Source organism: Passer montanus, unplaced genomic scaffold (assembly GCF_014805655.1).
Source record: "Passer montanus isolate IOZ18808 unplaced genomic scaffold, ASM1480565v1 scaffold58, whole genome shotgun sequence".
Classification (NCBI taxonomy): domain Eukaryota; kingdom Metazoa; phylum Chordata; class Aves; order Passeriformes; family Passeridae; genus Passer; species Passer montanus.
Genome location: NW_024370816.1, coordinates 3,519,145 through 3,533,685, shown reverse-complemented (window position 1 = coordinate 3,533,685; position 14,541 = coordinate 3,519,145). Strand labels below are relative to the sequence as shown.

The following is a 14,541-nucleotide window of genomic DNA, read 5'->3' as shown; positions in this document are numbered from 1 at the left end:
ACACAATTATATTTTTCTGTTAGGTTTATAATCTTGCAATTCATAATCAGCATCTGCAAAGAGTTCTACTGTTGATCTGTCTTGCTAAAGTGAATTTATAGAGAGCATTTGTAATCTGAAAAAATGCAACCCACTTCTTGGAAACATACAGAAACCTGTCATCCTCTTAAAAACCCCCCAAAATCTCGTGACCTTGGATGATGCATGTTGTAGATTCTTTGAAGTCTTCTCCTCTTGAGGATTTGTGTAATCAATCATTCAGACTCCTACAAATGCTTTTTCTGTAGATTTTGGTTAATGCATGCTTGTTTTATCTATGTGCAAGTATCATGGTTTACACTGCAGATCAAAAGATTGAACTGTTGATGAGACCAAATCTGACCCACTTTTTTTCTGGATTTTTTTCTTTCTTTCCCTCACACCTTTGGATCTCCATGTTAGTCTTTGCCTTGGCATTCCTTATTTTGCCAAATATCAAAAGCCCTTCTATTGTATTTCTAGGTAACAAGCAAAGTAATAAATAGAATAAAAATTCCTTCTTTATTTAATAAGGTTACTGGATACAGTACAGAAAGGGATTCCCTTTGTTTGAGAATCTAGGTCACTACATAAGGAAAAGGTTTCCCTACTGTGAAAAATTTACATTTGCCTTTTTCTTTGTTTTGTCTTTTCCTTTTTTTCCTTACGATGTGCCACAATCTGTACTCGTGTGCTGTGTTTGCCTAATGACAAGAGGTTGTTTATTCCATGTAATTAAATGTCACTTCTCTGAGGTGCAGGGGAGGAAGGGAGTGAGCAAGGAGATATGTCAGTAAAGTGGGAAATGCTGGGTGCAGCAGAAAGGTTAGGGCAGCTCTGGAATCCCTGATCTCCTCTCCCTGGCAGGTTGGCTGGGACCAGTGCCAGAGTAAAATTGGATGTGTGCATGCACAGGATAATGCACAGAATCTCCTGAGCCCTGTGGAATGGCAGCCGTGTGGGAATAGATGCAGCAGCCTGCTCGGAGCAGGCTGGTGCAGCCCTGGGTCCTGGGTGGCTGGTGAGTGTGTGCAGCATTTCCTGCTGCTCTCACAGCAGGGCTGAGGCAGCTTGGGCTGGGTGGCAGTGCTGGGGCTGGCAAGGAAGAGAGCAGTGCTTCTGAGAAGCTGCCCTGAGCTAAGGCAAGTGTGAAACCTGAGGCACCTCCATCATCTCTGGTGGAAAATGTGCTACCTGGAAATACCTGATCCCAGCTGCTGGAGGTCTGGGTGATAGTAACTTGGGGTTTTTCTCAGAACAGCTTTCATAGTGGTGGTGCCTTCAGATGTTTCTTCCAACTAAGCACTAGTCAGAGACAGAAATCTCTGTTGGAGGAGATGAAGTTTGCTTTTCCTCCAGAATAGGCACACATTCATTGCCCCAAGAATATGCCAATGCAGAACCTACAAAATAAGGAAGAAATATGTATTCTGGCATTAACTCTTGATTAGTTGTTTTTTCTTACATTTTCAAAATGTCTTTTTGGAAGCACAGGAATAAATAGAAAAGTGTGAGGTCTCTGGTCTGTGTACTTATTATCAGCCCGTTGAGCTACATGTAAAATTACTCTGCTGCCCTTGCTCAAAAGGTGGTGCTGCTATTTTGTTTTGGTGTTTTTCTTGTAAAAGTAGAGCACGACCCAACTAAGGCAAGGAAGTTATTGGATGAGTCTCTATGAAATTGAATCTGTTTGTGACTGGTAAAGCCATCCTAAGCATGTACAGAAAGTTCCAGGGTGTCATAACAGAGGAATCTTGTTACACTTTGTGTTGGGCTTTTTTTCTCTCATTGAAATCTTGGCATTGAAAGCCTAACTCCATTCCAAAACATTGTCTGCTCTTAGTGGTTTACTCATTTTTATTTCCTGTCACTTTAGTGTTCAGTTTTCTGAGCTGAGGGGATTTTACTTTGAAACACATTGCTGTAGGGGAAAAAAAAAAAACCCAAAAAAACTTATTTATTTTTTTCTGACTGACATTAGACTTTTCAAAGGTGAAACAGCTATTTGGAGTACCAGGACAGATGTGAGGGCTGAAGGAGAGCTGAGGAGGTCTCGCTGCTAATGGCAGATTTCCTTCAGATGAACTGTGAATCCCCAGGATCACCATGGATGACTGATGGCTGCTGACATGTGAGGAGCAGAAGGGATGGCTGGACTGAGCTCACCTGTGAATGTGCTGACTGGCAGGCTGTCATCTCCAGGGGCTATTCACAGTGAGAGGTTCCTAAACGTGAATTTGTGTGTCTGTGTGTGTACAGAGCGAGAGGGCACAGCCGTTTGAAAACTTTCAGAACCTGTTTTGTGATGCACTTTGGAGTTTGCTCATTTGTCAGGGCTGATTTTTTTGCAGCCATGGATGAAGCCTGTATAAAAGTTACAGTGTAACAGGAAGATCCTAAAATATGTTGGTTTTGTGGAGCTTTTATTCTCATGTTTGAACAGGCTGGCCCCACACTATGCGAGATCTTGCCAGTTGACCTTTATTTAAGAGAATGCATTTATGCACTACCAAAAATACAGCTGAGAACAGTCTGTGATAAACCAGTTCTCCTAATGCAATGCTAGAAGCTTGGAGATAGTCTATCTAGTGTATGGATTGTGTGTAAAATGAAAAAATTAAAGTTGAATGCTGTCATCTTAGCTTTGAGAAGGGCTTAATTTAATCTTCTATACTAAAGAAAGAAGAATAATGGGGAATTTAGGTATAATGCCAAAGGAAGCTGAAAGTAGAGGCAGAAGGCCAAATGGAAAAATTCCTCTTTTGTGATCCAGCCAGAAGCCTTCCTGTATTTTAACTTAATGCATGATTTATTGCCACTACAGTTAGTTTTTGATATGGGCATGTAACATCATCAGCTTTTAGATTCTCCAGCAGGGTACTATGAATGATGTGTTTTTTCAGGATACCAATACCAGCAGCCATTTGCACCATCTCTTTGGTATATGGTATTACAGCAATAATACACAGCTCCTGCTGAAGCCATGCTAGCACTAAAAACCTTGAAGACACTTCTTCAAACATCTCCATTTCTCAAGAAGCACACAAGTGGGAAGCTTTGTTGCTGTGATGCAAATACAGTATATGTTATTGTATTGTTTGTCCTCAATATATGAATCTGTGATGTGTGACTGGAATGCTTTTCTGTCCCAGGTGGCTTTGTTAGGTGATGATTAATTTTGTGATTCTGTTTTTTTGAAGGAAATCAGCCATGTCCATAGGCTGCATTGCTTTTGGCCAAGAGCCAGGCTTTTAGAACATGCTGAAATGGAGACAACTGAAAATTTAATGTATGTTGTCTGTTTGTTCTCTGGGTATAAACCAGAAGGCTTTAAGTCCTTGTTGTGTTTGGGGATTATTAGGTTGGGCTTTGTTTTCTTTAGTTTTGGAATCTGTAGGACAAGTATAAAGCCTTAATTAAAGAAATACAGAATTTTGGGTTCAGGTGGCTGCCTGGCTTTCTGCTGACATGCACAGTAGTGTGATTTTGTGATCTGTACTAGTGATACCTCCAAAATAATGTTTCCATCTGTTTACATCTGTACCCAGGGAGGGAAACTCCAGGCCTTTTGTAGTTACCCACTTGCACTCAGTGGAAATTTCTTCAAGAAGGGGGAATAATAAATGTATTGGTCTAATTTGAGTGCTGCCTCCTAATTGCAAATAAAAGAATATTTTAATTAAAACAGACTTCTGGAATGAGAGTTCTGCAATGAAAATATGTGTTGGAGTGGGTCTCCCAGGGAAAGCTGGAGGCAGAGAGAGCTGCAGGACAGGGTGATAAATGGCACAGAACAGCACCAAACCCTCTGCATTTTTATTGGGGTGTCTGATTGTGGTGCTGCATATGAAACTTGGCCATCCTGCAGCCAAGAGAAGGTAGTCTAGCAGGCAGTTTTTGTCACAGCTGCTGTGACTGGTGTGAGAGGAATGCTATTACTGCAAATTTTGGAAATGCTGACTTCAGAATATTGTACTGAGAAAAATAGGTTAATGATGTTGACTCTAGGTGGGAGCAGCCATCTGAGGACACTGAAGAGCACAAGGTTTTTTTTCAAAGATGTTTTATTGTGTTAAATATCTAAGCTTACCTCTGGGAAGCTGCAGGTAAGTAACTCCTAAAGTGTAATATTAAGATCAAGGTACTCTCATACACTCCTTAGGAACTTTCTAGGTTTGAAATTTGTGTTTGAATCCCAGATTGCTTCCGTGCCTTGTCTTAAAATATGGGAAAATTATTCCAAGGATGTCTTTATCTTACTGAAATAGGAATATAAACATTTAAATTCAACAATAGATATGTTGCGTTGACATCTTTTGTTTTACTTGATGCAAATGTGTAAAGTCATGGGGCAGAAAGAAACATTGCAATCAAATGTCAGCTGTGGTCATAAAATGTAGTGTATATAGTGTGTCGTGTATGTAGTACAGCAGTTCTCAAAATAAGGCTTTTTCATGGGGCACCTTACAGCAAACCTGGCCATTGGAAATGTATTGTGTTCACAACAGCTGCTTTTCTCTGATTTAGTGTTTTTAGTGAAATGAAAGTTCATTCACAACATGACCAGCAACTTCCTGTTTGGCGCAGATTTTCCAGCTACTGGTGATAAAATCTGAGCGTTGCTCAGTTCCTGTGAACACATTCATTATCAGCCTGGTAGCAAGGACTGCTCTGGGCCCTCACTTTGGGAAGGACATTGAGATGCTCAGGAGGGCAACGAGGCTGGTGAGGGGCTGTGAACACTAGCCCTGTGAGGAACAAGTGAGGGAGCTGGGGGTGTTTAGGCTGGAGAAAAGAAGGTTCAGGGTGACCTTCTCACTCCCTACAGCTCCCTGAAAGGTGCCTGTAGTCAGGTGGGGTTGGGCTCTTTCTCCAGGCAGCACTGACAGAACCAGAAGGCACAGTCTCAAGCTGTGTCAAGGGAAGTATAGGCTGGGTATTAGGAAAAAGTTTTTTACAGAAAGGGTGATAAAGTTCTGGAATGGTCTGCATAGGGAGGTGGTGGAGTGTTTAACATCCCTCGATGTGTTTAACAAAGCCTGGATGTGGCACTCAGTGCCAGGGTTTAGTTGAGGTGTTGGGGCATGGGTTGGACTTGGTGATCTTTAAGGTCTCTTCCAACCCGGTCATTCTGTGATTCTGTGGCTGTTCTGGGGCTGCCCATGGGGAAAGGAGATGGGGAGCACAGTCTGGGTGGCAGCATGGGAGAGGTGCCACCCCCGGGTGGAGGTGGGTTTGGTGCAGAAAGCTTTGCTTGAAGCTTTTGTCGCTGTTCCCTGCATTTTAACCTTGCACACGCTGTGTGTCTGTGCAGTGCCTGACAGACATTTCACAGGGCTGTTCCAATGGTGCAAGCTGTAAATGCAGAGCTCAAGTTCAGCATCTGAGCAAAGGCGAAGTGACCAAAGTGAAGTGATACCTTTTGCTGCCACTGTGATCAGGGGTGCTTAGCTACAGTGTTGTAGGACAAAAAAAAGTCTGCTCACCCATTGTCCTCTCGCCCCCGTCCTCAAAAAAAACTCTGCTTGCATCCTGATTTGATTCACTTTCTGTCTTCATGGTAGACAACATATTTTCTTCCTTTCAGTCTGTTTTTCTAAAAATGAGTTAAAGCAATAAAATCTGTAGAGTGAGAGCAGAATAGGATCTGGGGTATGTGAATGTGGTGTTCCTTTGGTTAATTTTAACTTTTTTTTCCCCATATGACAGCTAAAACTGAACTTGTGAACTGAGACAGCTGGGGCAGGACAAATGTTCAGAGACAGAATTCTGGTTATCTTGTAAGCAGATTAAAATATCCAGTTTTCCCTGTCTGGGGGAATTACAGGGAGTGGATAATTGCAGCATTTGCAAGTCCAGAAATCTTAACACTTTTGTGCTCGACTAAAACTCAGAAATTTTTGCAGAGAATTACCACTCTGTTTCTAACTTTTTTGTCTCATGTTGTACAGATCTCTCTTGTGTCTCAGTATCTTATCAATAGTTTTATCACCAGCAGCCAAGACAGTCAATCTGCTCTGTCTGAACAAGACAGTTTGTTGATCTGAGGGCTCTGACCAATGTCATGCTGGGGTTTCACTGCTCTAGTTACAAATGACATAGATAATTACTATAATACACTTATTTTTTAACTTTTTTCAGTAAAGTCGTGTGACAGAACCTACTGTTCTGTCACTTGACTTTACTGTAGCCATTGAAGCAGTGGCCACCCCACAAGAATCTCTTGGGGTGTGCTTGTGTAAAAGTCACAAAGTAAAAAATACAAGAGTTGAGAAGAAACATGAGCACAAGTTTCATGACTGGTGACCGCCAAAGTTTGGTTTAGTATTACCAGCAGCTTATTACAGTTACAGCAGATCTCACAATCATCACCTTTCGGGTATTTTAAAAAAGTATCTTTGCTTTTTCAGCTGAATTTGCATAGCAGATGAGCTGTTGTTCATCAAGGGAGCCTGGAGTCCAAGGCACTCTGCAATCTGAACATTTTTTAGCCCTTTTTCTGGCCTGTGGCAGTTCAAAATAGCCCTTTCCATATCCAAGTGCTTACAGTCCCCTGTATGCTCACATCCATTGCTGTCATCACTCAAGCCCTGGTCTCTTGGCTTGTTTGTTACAATTTGTTATAGCTGCAGCTAAAGCTTTTGATCCTGGAGAGCACATCTTTGAACTCAGCAGTGGTTTTTCTAGGCAGCACAAACAACTTGGAGTTCATTGCTCTGCTGTTCAGCCTTGCACATTGGTTCCTCAAGGAATTCAGTGTCAGGATCTTTCCCCAGATATTTTAAGTTTTGATGGGCGATTACTTGGAAAATTGCTTTCATCTCTCTGCCCATGACCACCCATGATAATTCTATTTTCTTGCAACATAATGTAATATATAAGCATAGTGCTGGGATTGCTAAAGCTGGTGAAGTACAGAAGAATAATATTAAAACTACTTTTTAGTGAATAGAAAGGAGAAGATCACATCAGGATGAAGTACAACTGGGAACAACTGGTGCTGGATAATTTGTTGAACAAGCAATCATGAAATAACCCAAGGTCTTTTAATAGCTGCCCGTGTATTAGAATTCTAATCCAGCATCCCCTGTGTTGTAGCAATGGGAGTCAGTATAAGCAGGGGAAGGCTGGAAAGAGCCTCAGCAGCTTCTGTTGCATTGAGATGTTTGACAGCATCCCACAAAGTTATTCAGTTACTTGGGTCTTGATTCATTTTGGGGATTTTTTTGGATAAATTTTGATACAGAAGTCAAGGGTCCATCTGTATTCATTTATGCACCTGCAGAGCTTTTAAAAATATTCTTCTCACACAAAGCATTTCATGAGTCTTCCCAGAAGTTGTCACTCAGACCTCTGAGGTCACTTAGACCTGTGTTTATGTATTGCTCACTGGGTGCAGCTGTAAGTGGGCTCTTCCTGCTGCTCTGTACTGAGCAACATTGTCTGTAATGTAAATGTGACTGTTCCCTTGAATCCCATTTCCAAAGCTGAATCTGATCACAAAACCAATAGTGCTTCTCTGAATGTTTGGGATTTGCATGCCAGTTGTGCTGTTGGGCAAATGGATTGCTTGAGCCCCATATTCTGTGATATTTCTGATAAAAAGCGCTTGCTGTGAGTGACCAGTGCCTGCCCTTAGAGGCAGGACTGGAACTAGATAGTTATGAATATGTCAAGTTTCTAAGCTAGAGACTCAAACATGACCCAATTGCAGTAAATTCACAATTAAATACAAATATCCTGGGCTGATTGTGGCATGCAGAAAACCAGTAGGGTAGAAACTTTACACCTGGCTTTAGAGAAGGATGAAAGAATCCCTTAATGCTCAAACTGTGCTTCTCAAAACCCTCCCTGGCTGCCAAGTAATGTGTGTGAGGCTGGCTTAGATAACTAATCCAAAGGGAAAGTCTAAGCAAAAATAATGTTTTAGTGATAACTGCCTTTGTCTTTTCACTCAGTTCATGGAAATGAATCATTAAAATGAACATAGGGGAGGTATAGACAAGTCCTTATTTTTCAAACAAACAAGTCCTCTGGAGTTCTCAGGATTAAGAGTTGTTGTTTTTGATGAAAACAGCTTATCCCCAGGAAAATGGAAATGTTTACATGTTTAATCTTTGTCACCCTCTTCTGCTCAAAAATTGCTATTTCTATAGCAACAGTTTGAATTTATGTGACTGATGTAAATTGAAGACAAAGTTCTTAATTTTACAGATATTCTGTGCAAGGATAAAGGTGGGAGGAGCTCTAACACACTTCTGAGGACTCTTCAGAGGGGCTGGATAGCTTAACTTTGGGGGTAATGGTTTTAAAGCATCTCAGTAGTTGTGGCTTTGATTAATTATTTCCAAAAGCTTCTCCAGTGATTTCTGATTTGTTATTGCAGCCTTTTTATGTGCTTTTGTCCCTAGTTGCTGACTAGTCACTACAATTTCTTTTAGATTCAGTTGTGATTTGGTTTGTTTTCTTTGCAGAACCAGAGTATTTCCTAAGATATCAACAAGTAGTCCAGTTAATTCAGTCACGTTTAAAGCTCATTTGACCTGGTAATGAAGAAGAAATTGAAATTAATATTTTTCATTCATTGACACTCATTGCCAGGTCTAACCTGCAAACACCCACCAGTTCTGTTTATCATGTTTAACAGTGTCAGGGTTTCCGAATTTGAATAATCCTGTCAGTTTTAATTCTGTTCTGAATTGATGAAGGACCAGATTTGTAAGTGAAAGTTGAATTTGCGTGGTGTGGTACAACAGGTGTTAAAGTTTGGGTAGTTCCTGGGTGGAACCAGCAGAGTTTTATTTGTGCCACCCTCCCTGGTTCTCCTTTCCCCCCTCCTCCATCCCTGTAGTGCTGGGCTCATTCTGATTTCCCTCTTTTGTGAAATTTGGTATATGTACTTCAGTATTTGGAAAACTATAATGAGGCTTCTATTACCTTTCTAAGATTGACATTGAGTTTTGTGGCATGAAAATGAATTTTGGGATAGGAAGCCTTCTATGCTGGGTAAGGCATGACCTTCAGTAAAATACATTTTAATATAATACACTAAAGGTTGGGCTCAATGAGCTTGAAGGTCTTTTCCAAATTTAATGACTCTATGACCATTTTTGTCTTTTGAAATAAACACGCTCTATATAATTTTTATCAGTCCTCCTTGTCTTGTCAGATCAGTTTTTTTGGTTGTCCAGGTATGAAAAAGTGAATCTGTGCTGTTATTTTTTTAAGGTAGTTGGTATAGGAGTCCTTTGATAAATACTGGTAAAACTGTTCTTCTGTTAAAATTTGTTCTGTAAAAATATCTTTAATTCTCCTTAAACTCCCACTCTCCCTTGCAGAAAATAAGGAAATTGAAACAATAGAAACAGTAGAAATGACCTTTTCATTAATATTGCAAACAGTGGAAGTGAAAGTAACTATAATATTAGAAGTATTTGCACAATAAATTCTATTTTTTACAGTAAAGTTTAGCATTAGGAAGGCAGTTAAAAGCTTGCAATTTATTATTTAAGTGTCTTGTGGGACTGCATGCAGATTTGTGTGTGCATAGAAATATGAAAATAAATGATAGCAGTTTGATGTATAAATAAAATGATGATGTGAAGCACTAGTTAAAATATTATTAAAATTTTCTTGATGCAGACAGAAGTCAGAGAATTACAGGGAAGGCTGCAGAGGCAGAGCCACTGAGTTGGATTATTTTGCATTACTTTTTGAAAAGCTTGGATTTTTTTCCAAGGCTTCTATGGGCTCTAAATTTTTTGTACAAAGCTCTGTGTTTTCAGAATCCAATTTATATGAAATAGATGTTTCTATCAGGCTTCAAGTAGGGCATCTGGACCAATTTTTAGATACCTGCTTTGAAGTCAACCCTTTGTTTTGGCCGTTTGTTCATACATTGAAAAATGCAATATTTAATTTACAGAAAAGTTGTATTCTTTTTAACTATGTAGCTGTTTTAGGTTTTTTCATAGTTTTTTAGGCTGGCTTTACTAAAATTTTCAAAGGTTCAATACTTGAAGTCAGGAAATGATAATACAGTTGCTGGTAATTAAAGTGGGTTTTTACTGTCTCTTGTACCTCAAATTGAATAGATACATTGAAGTCTGTTCTTTAAAATAATTTTACAGGCTGGCCATCCACGTGTACTTCTTTTCTTTCTCTTTTGAATCCAAGTTTTGCTGTGTTCCTCTTCACAAACAGAGCTGGCTTTGGGTGAATTCTGTCGTGGCTGGAAGCTGCTCTGTGTTTTACATGCAAGCACTTGCTAACACTCCTTGCAGAATCAAATGTTACTTTTTGCTTCTACTGCTTCTGGGCAGGAGCATGCAGGCTACCCAATAATGTTCAGATTTTTGGGTGAAATTCTGGAACTAATTTAAATATTATTAATGAACAAGATAGTAATTAAATTTACCAAATTAAAACCACAAGATGGCATCAAATTGTCAACTCTGTCCTTTGTTCCTGTATTTTTTTTAAAGGTCAAAATACTACAGGCTCTTATGATCTCTACAGAGAAACCAGTTGGGAACGGGAATACGCAATGAAATAGTTTTTCCTTCCACAATTTGGACCTGTAAAGCTGCCATAAGATATCTTTAATAATTTGGTTTTAAACAGGAGAGTTTATTTTCTAAAGTGTATCAGAAGCTACTGTTCAGGCAATTTTTCATTCCAGTTGGGAAATGAGGGTAACCTAACTGTGGATGTTAATGCTCATTTTGAACCCAAGAAAAGCATTAAGTGTCTAAAATACAGACTTTTTTCTAAAATACAGGAAAATAATAGCTGGGTCCTGATGGATGTCTGGTAAATATTGGTAATGGGTAATTAAAAAAAAATATATACACATAATAGCTGTTTTAAAAAAATTGTTATTTTTAGAAAGGTTAAAAAAAAGAGGTTTAAAGAAAGTGGTTTAAAACCAAGAGGTTTTGAAAGGTGTCTAAAAGAAAAGAAACAAACAAACCCCCACCAGGCACTCTTGGGAAACTTAAACCCAACCGTGGCTGTAATAACCACAGCTACTGAGCTGCTTTCCACTCATCCAGTGCTTTGTGCACCCAGTATTTTCTAGGTACAGCAATGCTAAATAGCAAAAGGAATACACTAAACACAAAACCGTTGTTTGGCAGAGATATTTTAAATGTCTGAAATGACAGGGAACATAAGCACTAAAATGAGTCCCACAGAGAAGCAGATCCAGCACGATGGAAAAACGAGGCAGTGAGGCTCAGGAAAGTGTGGAGCTGATGACATTCTGTGTCAGGGTGTTGCTTCTGAATAGTTAAAATGTAAATCATAAGTAAACTCTATATATATAACCTTCTATGGTAAATTAGCAGAAGTAAACCAAGTAATATGTTTTTGATTAAAATACAACGTTAAGTGGTTGGCTTAAAGAAGATTTGTATTTTTCAAATTACGTGGTTTTGTTACTAAATTAGTTTCAACTTATGAATATTCATAATATGCTCCTTAACAGTGTCAAACAGCTTATGCATGAGAATTAGGTATGTCATTTTCGAGCAAAACTGTCTAAGTATTCAGAAATTTTGAGGAAATGAATGTTCTTTAAATAGCTAAACAGTGATTTCTGCTGCTTGTGATGCTTAGGGTACAGCTGCATGAACAAAAGCTCCCTTAGCTGGAGTTTTAATTTGCAGTGTGCTGGTTACTTAAGAGTAACTTTTAGATTAAGAATTTCACATGAGAAGATTTGAAATACCTTTGTGTGTGCTCAGTGAGAAATAACTCTGGCATTTCCAGGGAATGAGTGTGCAAACCAGGAGTTGTGTCTGAGTAGTTGAGAGGCCAAAAGTCACCAGCAGCACCCCCTTTGTGTAGCTGGATGAAGCAGCTACAGAGTTACTCTGCCAGATGAATACTCTTTTTTTTTTCTCTGGGAGAAATCCTGGAATGGAGTTCTCTGTGGTTATACCTGCCTTAAGAGCAGAGCTTGTCTTAAATCAGTGTGTTGTCATAGGAAAAGCTTATATCTCTATCTGAATGCTTTTGAAAAGCAGTAATTTTAAATCTAAACTTAGCAGGACAGAGGAAGATCCTAACAAAATGATCCTGATAATGACTTCCTTACTGACCCCAGGTTTTCCTCTCCACTGGCAGGTCTTGTCAACCACCACAGCTCTGTGCTTCTGTTCTTTAACTCACCTTGCTAGTATACATTTCTCCTTACAAATCTTCTGAGAAATGTGGGGGTGAAATATTGATCAGAGTTTCTTTTGCTACACTGGCTGCAGCTTTTACAGAACAAGAGGTAGTGGTTAGATCACTGAAAATTGTAAAAAGAGAAGGGGTGTAAATCACCTCCACAGGATTGATGGTACACCTTCAGTCAGGTGACAGCTGAGCTTTGAGGATACCTCAATATTGGGAGTTGTGAGCTGAGGGAGGTTCATTCCTGAGATTATCATAGTCTAAGGTACCAATTTGTACAAGTAAAAGCTGTGACCTCCATAATTTATTGATTTGCAGAATTTGGTCTTACAAACAGAATGGTCGTAGGCATGGAAGTGGTGTTTACTCATTTAAATGAATTGATTTCCTACTCTTAATCAGGTACTTTTATGTGGGTTTATTCCTGTACATTGTTTTTCATTTGGGGCAGTATATTTTGTTTATTTCAGTTGCCATGTTCTCAAAGCCATGTTTTATTTTAGGCTCCTGCACTAAGTTTTCCATAAATCACTGTAGAGCAGGCAGTTCAGAGGAGAGTGTGAAGAACCCCCAGAAAGATCATTTGCCAGTTACTTCATTAGGCTCAAGCCACTGCTTTGGCTTTGGTTCTTATTTGGTTCTAATTGCTCACAAGTTTCTCTGCAGCAGCTCCTGGTTGCCTCCTTCACTGCAGGCTGTGTTTGAGCCATGGGCAGCGCTGGCAGGGGAGGCAGCAAGGCTGCACTGCTCATTCCATAGGGGTGGAAGGAGGAATGAAGGTGTGGGACAGCACACAGGAATGGTTATGCATCTGAACTGGATTTAGAAACTTGAAACTTGGCATTGCAGGAGTTGATGTTTCTTTAGCTTGATAATCTCCTTTACATTTCATCAAGTACTGTGAATTTAAGGAAGTGTTATGGGGGAATTCTTGGTTTCTTCAAAATGAGTAACTAGTGCAGCACAGAATCATTCTTTGACACAGGACATGGTAGCTTTCTACTGAAAGAGGTGCAAAATGTTTTAATTTTGTTTTCTTGGAAAGTGGAGGTAAAAAGAAGGGTGCTGTTTCTCAGTTGCAAGGCTTGTCTCAAAGGCAGTCAGCATTTAGTGCTGCTCTTCTTCTAGAGTGTGGTAGTATTTTCATTTTTATAATTTTCTGAGTAATTATTGTGAAAGGACATTGGCAAAAATACCTTTCCTCTGCTGCTATAAAAGTAAATCTTAAAATAACAGGTACTGACTCAACTGCCCTACATAAATGTTGGTATTTCAATAATCAGAAGAGAGTACAGTAAAATTTGGGATAGACCCATTACTTGCAGAGTAGGGTTAAATCCTTCTACTAAAGATTAATGGGAGGTTGCTGCCTGTAAAAGTTACAAAAGCTGCTCACTGCACCAAATGTCAGCTCCAGCTTATTGTAACTAATCATGGCTGGCTTCACTAAGGCTCAGGGAAGAGAGGCTTTGAGTAAATTTGTGTTTTCTATGGGCTTGTGTGGGAGCTTCTGTTTGTACTTCAGAGATCATGAGATAAAGAGTTTTAACTTTCATGATGGAAACTTAAAAGCAGCTCCTCTAAGTATTATTTAAATCATGCAGTGAGCCCTCTCATGAGCTTTCTTTTATTTTGCATTACAAAACACGCTGTTATTTATGCATGGAGATAGAAGTCTGATACTGCGTATTGGAGTCCTTTCCAATGGGTTTTCCTCTGAGTGGGGTCTCTGACCTTTCTGTGTCTCATGCTTGTAGGATACCTCACATAGTGTTTAAGTAATTTTCAGCTGAAATCCATGGTTTCATGTTAAAAAGGTTTTTTTTCCTGTCAGCTCTGCAAATAGATAGAAGTGGCTGGAATATGCTGCAGCTTTTTAGCATGTTGGTGCTATGTGTTATGTTCAGTGAGGTTTCACAGCAGAAACGGAGAGCAAAATTTGTTCTTGCAGGAATTGCGTTGCTTTGGAAGCAGACATGTGACCTCACTGTTTTCTTTGGTGCTGTGTTGACTCTGGGGAATTAACAAGAATAAACAGTAGTGCAGGTCTTTTGTGTGTTACATTAAGGTAATTGGATAAGGCATGAGCAGAACTAATTATCATGAGAGTGCTATTTCTGGGCAAGTCAGGAATGCATTGCAATTTCTTGGTCCTGGTTTTCTATCCAAAGCATAAGGGGATCTTGATTGGAAATATCTACAGCCAGTTGCTTATATTTATGTTACTAACTCTTGGTGAAGGTGGTAGTAGGTAAAATGAAACAATACTATAAATAGGAAAGGTTTCTTTAAAATTTATGAAAAAAGTTTATGACTGGTTAAAATGTAAGACTGTAAAAGTTT

The 14,541-nt window shown here is 39.4% G+C and overlaps 1 protein-coding gene across 1 annotated transcript in view; it reads left to right on the top strand.

Annotated features, from left to right (window-relative positions):
* Positions 1-14,541, top strand: part of CDC73 (cell division cycle 73) — a 102,253-nt gene that overhangs the window by 67,875 nt on the left and 19,837 nt on the right. The window lies entirely within an intron of this gene.